General features: G+C 40.8%; 2 pseudogenes; both read right to left on the bottom strand.

Annotated features, from left to right (window-relative positions):
• Window positions 1-278: 278 nt before the first annotated feature.
• Window positions 279-4,499, bottom strand: LOC149263458 (coatomer subunit alpha-1-like; annotated as a pseudogene).
• On the bottom strand, window positions 4,500-7,916 carry LOC149263457 (uncharacterized; annotated as a pseudogene).
• Between the last annotated feature and the right edge of the window lie 1,524 nt (window positions 7,917-9,440).

Genomic DNA, 9,440 nt, shown 5'->3' with positions numbered 1-9,440 from the left:
ACATGGAAAGTTTTACTTCCTGAGAAAGGGAAGCAAAAACACAGACTGAAATTTCAAATTGTAAACAATGAAAAAACATGGAAAGTTTTACTTCTACTGTCACTTCAGTGATCAATAAATAGCCTCCTCTGGTCTCTTAAGAAGACCCTCAAGTCTATCCAAGACTTGTTAGTGATTGTCCTGCCATATCTCTCAACGTGGCTCTCAAAGGTAGAGAGTGCAATATTGATATGGAAATATGCATGGGTAATGAAATTTCTTGAAATAAAGATGCACATTCAGCACCTAGAAGCATCGGAACCCACAATGGAAAGCTCACATATAGGGCAGATATTTCCTTGTATGACTGGAACAAAGCATGTTGTACAATATGGACAAGACACATCCTTCTGATTAACCATGGTATATAGGTGTAAAATTTGCTGCACCACCAACAAAAGGATTTCTGAAGTCAAAATCATAATTCAATTTTTTGGCATCCTACAGCTGCCTTTCGCATGCCTGCAGAACTTGTTGTACCTTTGTTGAATGGTTTGCAAGGGTTCACTTTCCAATAGTCATCAAGCAAAGTTAGCTGTTGTACTAAAGCTCCATCCCTTATAACAAACACCCATGGTATTCAGCAAAGCCAACCTCAAATGGAATTTTTGAAGGTTGCTATGACTAAAATAAACTGCAAGCTCTTTCTGTTGAACAGTATCATCCTTAACTTCCTCTCTCTTGCGCTGTAGCTAAAGACCCAGAACACAACTGCAAGCTCACATATAGCACATAGATTTCCCTTTATGATTGGAATAAAGTGTGGTGTACAATGTGGACAGGACACATACTTCTTACCATGGTATAGAGGTGTAAAAGTTGCTCCAAAATCAACAAAAGGATTTATGAAGTCATAATTCAGTGTTTTTAGCATCCTGCAATTGCCTCCCAGATGCCTACAGAACTTGTTGGGCCTTTGTTGCATGGTTTGCAGCGAGCTCATTTGCCAGCAGTTATCAAGCCAAGTTATTGGCTCTGTGGAGTTCCGTGCAAGGGGGATGACGGCGTGAACTTGCTACAGCAGGGTGGCTGAGGACTAAAGGAGTAGGTCAAGGCTTTGAAGTCTGCTACAGGAGGACTAAGAAAGTAGACCATGGCCTGCAGGATGTAGCTGAAGAACTGCTTAATGGGCAGATTGCTGATTGAGTGTACAGGGGGCATGCCAGGAGGGCTGCCAAGTCACTAGGAGAAGTCCAAGGTGTCCAAGGATTTGGTTGTTGGAGTTGCTAAAGGAACAACAATTGTTGCATGTTGGGACTTCAGTTTATATAGAGCTAACAGCTGTAAGTATTGTCTCGTATTTGGCATTTTGTGCAGGGATTATAAAGTGCCATTATCCCTAGTGAATAGAAAAGAAATTATCACTAGTGTTTTATTTCCAACTGGAATGATGATATGGTGAACACTGAAGACATTGTTGTTGTAGTTAAATGTACTGAAAAACCAAGCTTTTATGTTTTCGAAAACTTGAATTTCCCTAGCAAACGCCTATGGTGTTCAACAAAGCCAACCTTAAATGGACTTTTTGAATGTTGCAATGAGTAAAATAGGCCGCAAGCTCTTGTTGTTCGACAGTATGATCTTTAACTTCCTCTTGACCGCCATTTGAAGACCCATAACACATTCTTTAGCAATTCCAATCAATTTCTTCACCTTCTCAACTTCCTAAACGGAATCTACATCAATAACTGGAATTGTGTGCAAGATGGTAAGAAATTTCACTAAACTTCCCATCTGCTGTGGCTTTGTAAGCTAACTTCCCATGTGTTGTGGCTCTGTAAGCTAGTCTAAGTTTCTCATCTAATTGAAAAGGCTTAAATACCAAAGCTCATGGACCTCTGACATTTGAGCTAGCAGTCTCACTCTAGCCTCCCTCTATTGCTAAGAAGACCACAGTGCAGAAACAAATGTAGGGAGGTATGTATGGCTGCCCATGTAAAGATCCAAAAACAAAGGTTTTAACTTCTAATGGAGTGAAATTCTTAATACCAAGTTGTTGACTTGAGAGTTGCATCGCCATATTAATGTTACTAGCAGTTGCATTCTCACCTGCAAGAAAATATTTTGTGTATCCATATTTGAATTACTGGCATACGTGGTGATGGCGTAACTAATGACATTATGAGTTGTACCTACAACATCAAATATTCTACATCCCATCCTACCTCATCGTCATTGTCTCCTCTCACTTCTCTATCACTGACCACTACAACCTTGCCATTTTGTTTTTCAACTCCAGAAGTGTCAAGGTCTTAACCCCTATTGGCTGCAGCTCCTTCATCCTCTTCTTCATGGACTGCACCCCCTGCATTATCCAACCCACCAGAAGTGTCAAGGTCTTAACCCCTATTGGTTGCAGCTCCTTCATCCTCTTCTTCATGGACTGCAACCCCTGCATTATGCTACCCACCCCCAAAAAGGCCTTTGGTAACCCTCAATAACAGCCATTCACGATTGCGACAAATTGATGGAGGCACAATAAGTGATGATTTCTTTCCAGATGGCAGAGTGGGCAGATTTCCACCTAACTATTAAGTACAAGCATATCAGCAATCTCTGTAAGCCCATGAACTGCTGCACTCACATATGGGCATTGTGAAACTGACCCATAACATCATTTTATATTTATGCAATCCCCAACATCTTCAAAAACTTATCAATATTGTCCATGACAAGATAAAAAATGAAAGCCTTTCAAAATTCTTTAATCTTTGGTAAGCATATTCAACAATGGCAGCATTTCCTTACCAAAGGGCCTCAGTTCCAAGTGTATAACAGTGACCTTAACATCTCTTTTTTTTGCAGAAGCAACATCAATTTGAATAGTTTCACCCTACACTGCTAAGTTAAAGCATGCCTTCTCATCTTTGAAAAAGTGAAGAGTTGCTTCTGGGAAGCCCTTCAGATGTAGCTAAGCAATCACTGCCTATCCACAAATCAGTTCCTAATCATGCTCATAACATTGTCATACTTCCTTTTTATCAGTGCCAGCTTGAATATATACTCATGCATCAATCTGTATGACACGGTTATTTCCAACTCATTCATGTAATTGACAGAATTCTCAGACACCTTCATTATACATACTTGAACATCAAGTGTTCCAATAAGGCCACAGTTTCTGTTTGGAAGACAACAAAGCACAATTGTCACCCCGAGCACCACTCTTAAGTTTTAACACAAATAATCTTATGTAGAGAACAATGTACAAGCTCCTTGGTTCCAATGATGATTGCATGCTTGCTCAGCAAGGCTACATTTTCCATGTCATCTGACTAAATGTATTTAGCAAATGGAGTATGGAGGTCCCCAGGTACAATCCTCTGTTGCAAACCAAGGTTGCTGTCTTTTCTTCCTGCATTGTGTCACTCTTCTGTCCCAACACTATCTTCTGGCCCAAGAAGAAGGTTTTATGTTCCTGCACAGAAAATTGTATCCACAGTTACTGGACAACTAGACTTCTTGATCACCTTATTTCTGCAATTTTTATCACTTGGTTATGACTCATGTCAGTGACTGTCGATTGATTGCAAGCAAAAAAGGCAGCAGGTCCTCCAAGTCGTTGTCTTTTCTTCTTGCATTGCGTCACTTCTCCCAAGTCCCAACACTATCATCTGGCCCAAGAATAAGTTCATATCACCCACCATCAACATCCAAACATATTAGGACAACATTCTCCATGGGGCTAAACAACAATGATCATCATCCTTGATCCAATTCATGGATCCAGCCCTTCTTATCTGTATAAGTTGAGAGTATTTTTGAGTTGCAAATTGATGAGCAAACAAAAAATGGTCATTGTTGCAGTATAGGGTGCCCTCATAAACAACAAAAGCAGATCTTTCTCTTTCTAACTTGAAAACAATCATCCCACGGTCATGCCCAACAGCAAGAAGATTCATATCAAGATGTGCTACAAGGATCTAGAAGCAATCATGGTCTCTACGAAATGTTTGGACACCTCTACAATACTTGGATACATCTCAAACTCAGATACTTTTATCTTCTAAATGTTAACAATAATGTCGTGGCGTGGATGGAACATCACACGAGACATATAGTTCACATGCCCTCTTAAAAGTTAAAATATCCAACTTCCCAAGCTTGGTACCCGAGAACAAAAAACATACTAACTTTTCATAAATGAATTATCTACAAATTTTTCACGTGCCCTCCTAAAGTATTCAACTTCCCAGGCCTTGATCTCTGAGAACAAAACTAACTTTTCACAAACGAATTATCTACAAACTTTTCACATGCCCTCTTAAATTATCCAACTTGCCAGGCCTTGGTATTCGAGAACAAAACAAACTAACATTTCACAAATGAATTACATGCAAACTGAGATGCTACTCAATAAAGAGGAGTAACAGAAGAAAAAGATAAAAGAAAAAAAAAAAGTTAATATATCTCTAATGAAATAGATATAACTTCACCAAGCAATTGAATCTGCATGCCATTCAATCTGCTTGGTGACCATCTGCTCTTGACACAATCAATGGCAAGCTGGGATGAAAAGCAACAGCCCAGTTCACTCCATGGTCATGACATTCCAAAACATATTTGACAACAACATCACCCTCTCCAAAAATATCTGTGTTCATTTGTGTTAACCTTAATATCATCAACAGACGGTTTTCCTCCTCGGAGCACAAATATCCCATACACAATCAGTCTAATCCAAGGGGCTTCAAATGACCAAATCTTCCTTAGGATGAAAAGAAACACACATTACACAAAAAATGTCGCTAGTAAGGTCAGATACAAGTTCAAGATTGCCAGTTCCATATCGTTATTGTTTGTTCGTCATTGGCACTGACAATCTAAGGATACTCATTGTGGAACTTAACTCTCCGGATATAGGCAGCGGTGCATATTGTAGTTCCATATATTGATCTTAAAGACATTCCCTGTAACATTAACAAGTAAATTGGAGTTATAACAACTTTTCATAATTGTATTTTTTACTGTTATGTCAGATGACTTGCAGTTAATATCATTTACAATCAAAGGCACTACTCTTTAGATGTCCTAAATATACATGCACAATGTCTACATAAGAAGCTACATGGCTAGGAAGCTTCGCTAAACCTACCAATTCTAAAATAACTTTGTTCCTTGGATGGGAGAGGGTGGGATTTTTTCTTGCAGCTCTCCTTTGGCTAAGTGGCTGCACTATGAGAGGCATTTCTAAGCCTGCCAAAATCACCAAGGACTTGTCATCTGGCCCAATCCCCGCCCATTCAGAAGGTTTTAAACTAGGTATACCAGTTTGATTACCTTGCGACCTTTTTCCTTGCATGTAATTTCTCACCCCACCCTCCATCCGGTAGTGAGACTGAGATATTCCTCATAGCTCCAAACAACAATTGACTCTATTCCTCATAGCTCATGAAGAAGAGCTCCAAACAACAATTGACTCACAAACAGGGAAAGATAACATTTTCTTCCCAACCACCCAAGCTAGACCCAATTGACACCACTACAAAACTTGCCACTAGACGTGTGTAATTTCCAGACATTTTACAATACAGAGAAATTAAAGGTAATCTCCTAGTTGATCCATGAAAATTTTGTCAAAATACATGAGGGACTCACACAACACCAATGTGTTCAAGACCCTCTCCATGTCACCAAGGTGTTAGACACCCACCATTCCAGGATATAAAAATGTATCCATTGAAACCCATATCAATCGTCCAATTGATGGAACTACTGAAAAATGAACCTTGGTGATCAGTTTCAAAGTGCTGCTCAATCTCTTAAATACATAAAAAAAGAGGTTCACATGGACCACAAAACATGCAATAAATATCCAAGCCAGTTGGCTTACCTACAGACACAAACACGGCTGAGCCTTGTGAAAATGTACTCCTCTAACCGACCCATCATGCTCATCAAATCTATCAATGTTCCACCTATCAGTCTTTGCAGTCTTCCACCAGTGATCAAATATGCTCTTATAAAGTGGTCTTGGGGTGTCGAAATCAAATTTTTGTCATTTCAATGAGTCTTCATGTAAAATTTGGTCACTAGGTATTAGGTCTAGGATTGTTTTCACTCCTTCCAAAGTTTTCCAAGTACTGGTCCATGTCACCATTCAGCTGAGTGTGCCATCATTCAAAGAGTTGTCATCATTATTTCAGGTTCCAATGGGTCATTTTACACCTTGTTTGTGCTTCAGTTGTGCTTAAGTAAGGCTCATTTCCCTCTCCTAGGGTTTTGAAGGTAATTTTTCTTGGATGGTCAAATCATCAACAAAACTTGTATCCTAATGTTCATACACCTTCCCCTATCCTTAATATACCTTCTTAAACACCTCCCATCACTTATATCCCTCAAATTCATCATTTTCCCACAAAGCCTAGCCTATTGCTACAATTTAACACTTTTCTAGGTTAGGCCTGTGTTTTTCCCTTTTAGACCCCTTCCCCTCACTCAATCTTTGAAATTATACTTTCCCCTGCTTCCTAACATCCCTTCCTACTTCCCAAAATTCTCAAGAAATTAGAAGCCCTCATCCCCTTCATTTCCCTTCATTTCTACAAATCCCCTGTGCCACACATCGGGATAGGTTTTATTCAAATGATGTTTCTGAGCAAGAAAAGATGAATTTGAAAAAAGTGAGAGAGGTTTTTTCCCATAATAGACTCAAGAAGAAAAACCTCCTTCAGTTTTTACACAGGTCTCATGGTTTGGGAGAAATTTCCAAAACATCATTTGCCTCGGGAGAGTTGCTGCACTTCTGGAGTGACTTTGGGAAAATCAAGATTTCTCCTAGCTGGAGTGACCAAATGACTTTCTTGATGAGTCAAATGATAACTAGACACCGATATCTTTCCATTGAGCTATCATGAGCTCAATTTGGACTTGAGGAAGACCTCCAAAAGTTGACTGAAACAACACTCTGCATGCCTCCATCTAAGAAGATGAGCATGTCATCCACAAAGAGCAGATGTGTTAGAGTGCATTGCTCCATGATCTTGAGACCCTTGAGCCTCCTAGCTCTTTTTTCTGATGCAATCAGCCTGCTTAAGCCTTCCATCACAATAAGAAAAAGCAATGGGGAGAGAGGACACCCCTGCCTGATTCCTCGCTCCACCTGAAAGGAATGGGAGACTGATCCATTGATTAAGGTTCCAAAGGATACAAATGTAATGCAACACATTATCCATCTGATAAAAACCAGTGGAAAGCTCAGGTGAGTAAGGATCATCCTTAAGAATAACCAGCGGACCCTGTCAAAGGCCTTTGAGAGGTCAATCTTGAGCATCACCCCTTTAAGCTTCTTCTTTTTTGATGGAGTGTAAGGCCTCTTGTGTTGTGTCGATGGCCTCATGGATTTGTCGATTGTGTAGGAAGGTAAATTGTTCTGAGGAGATGTTGCTCGATAGGATCAACTTGATGCGGTTAGCAATGATCTTCGCAATAATTTTGTATAGGCAGTTACATAGGGATATAGGCCTGAAGTCATTGAAGGATGGCGGGGAGTCTGTCTTGGGAATGAGGGCTATACAGGTGGAATTTATAGGTTCATACATTTTACCCGATGTACAACATTACTCGATCACATCAGGTAGATCTGGTCCAATAATGTCAAAGAACGTAAGATAAAATTCCACGGACCAACCATCTAGCCTCGGAATTTTGTCCTTCTTAAACCACTTTAGGGTGCCCTCCAGTTCCCCCATAGTAACAGGTTTTATGAGATCCTCCACCAAGTCAGGTTCCACAAATCTGGGAAAATGCATTGCAATGCGAATGATATCAGCTAGAGGTGTGCCTGGTGGGGCTTTGAATAGCTGCTTGAAGTGAGTGTTACCCAGCCGTGCCAGCTGATTATAAGTTTTAGCAATCAGACCCTGTTCTGTAGGCATCTGCTAGATAGTATTGCTGGCTTTCCTTCCATTTGCAAATTTATGGAAGAATTTTGTATTGCCATCACCCGCTTGTAACCAAATTGCCCTGCTTTTGAGTCTCCAAGTTTCTTCCCGATCCAGCAGAATCCTTGATCTCTGGGTTTCCAAGACCACAAGGTGTAGTTTTGCTGCTATATAGGTGTACCCTCTTCCCTGTTCATTCATTAGAGTGGCCAACTGATTTTCAATGTCACAAAGGTTATGTTCCTCCTTGGCCCTTTTCCTTCTCGCCCAATCTATGGATAATCACTTGAGTTTGAATCAGTTACTATAGAAACCCTCAGCCTTCCTCTGGACATTTGGTAAGGGATGGGCCTTCCAAAATTCCGAAACCAACCTGAGATATTCAGTGTCCTTTAACTAGGTCGAATTAAACTTAAAAGGAGCCCTAGGTTTTTTGAAAGAGCCTGCCACTTCCAAATAAATAGGGGAATGATCTGATATTCCTCTAGTGCCCACCCACTATCTATAATTTGTGAGGGAATTAAGTAGATCTTCATGAATGAGATACCTGTCTAGTCTCCTCCCCCGAGCTGCATCTCCAGTCCTTCTGTTGTGCCAGGTTGGCAGCTTCTTGTTCATAGGGACATCAATAAGACCATGTTGCTCCAAGAGGATGTTGAGCTGATCCGAGAGTGGATCCAGTTGCGAGTGGTGTCCCCAGAATTCTTCATGTCCGATGGAGAAATTAAGATCTCCCTCTAGAATAGTGGATTGGTCTATTAGGGGATTCTCAAGGAGCTGCTGCAAGAAATCCAATATACTGTGATTGGATGCATAAATGTTCATAATACAGATATTTCTGCCTAATTCAGCTAAAAATATATCGATACCTAGGAAACCCTGACCTCCCTAAGCCAATGTAACCTTGATGGTTCGAGGGTTTATCCCGAGAGCTAGACCCCCAGATCTCCCAGCAACATCCAGGGCTTGAAAGTGCCACCCTGGCATGATAGTTAGAAGGGTCCTAACAATCAGCTCAAAGCTACCTAGGGTTTCTTGAAGAAAAATAATGTCACAAGGCTCACAGCTCAAGAGTCTCTTAAGGGCTAATTTTTTAGAGGGACTAGCTAATCCCCTACAGTTGAAGGAGAGCCACTTCATGGCAGAACATTTCCAAGGGTGTATGGTGCTCTAAGTACCCTTTCAATGGTGTTCGATTTGCCCTAAGCTACATCATCCCCAACAATATTAATGGCTTTGGACATCTTGGAAGGCCTCCCCTGGGTGGGTTTATGCTCAACATTAGAGGGTGTGATACCCAATCCAAGTGAGTCAGGGATTTCCCGATGGCGGGAACAGAGGTTGTAGGAATGTGAACCTGAAGCAGAAGGGGAAATAGGATTTTGTTGGAGCCCCTGTCCAAGGACAGCCGGGGGGGTGGTGGAAAAGATAGGCAATGGGTGATCACGTGCATAGGTAATGGGAGAGGTAACCAAACAAGGTGAAGATGCAGATGATTCCAATGAGAAAAAATGTTGA

The sequence above is a fragment of the Pinus tabuliformis genome, chromosome 6 (assembly GCF_031772625.1).
Source record: "Pinus tabuliformis cultivar Carrire ecotype Pingquan chromosome 6, CPIR1, whole genome shotgun sequence".
Taxonomy (NCBI): domain Eukaryota; kingdom Viridiplantae; phylum Streptophyta; class Pinopsida; order Pinales; family Pinaceae; genus Pinus; species Pinus tabuliformis.
This window is presented reverse-complemented; position numbering and strand designations above follow the sequence as displayed.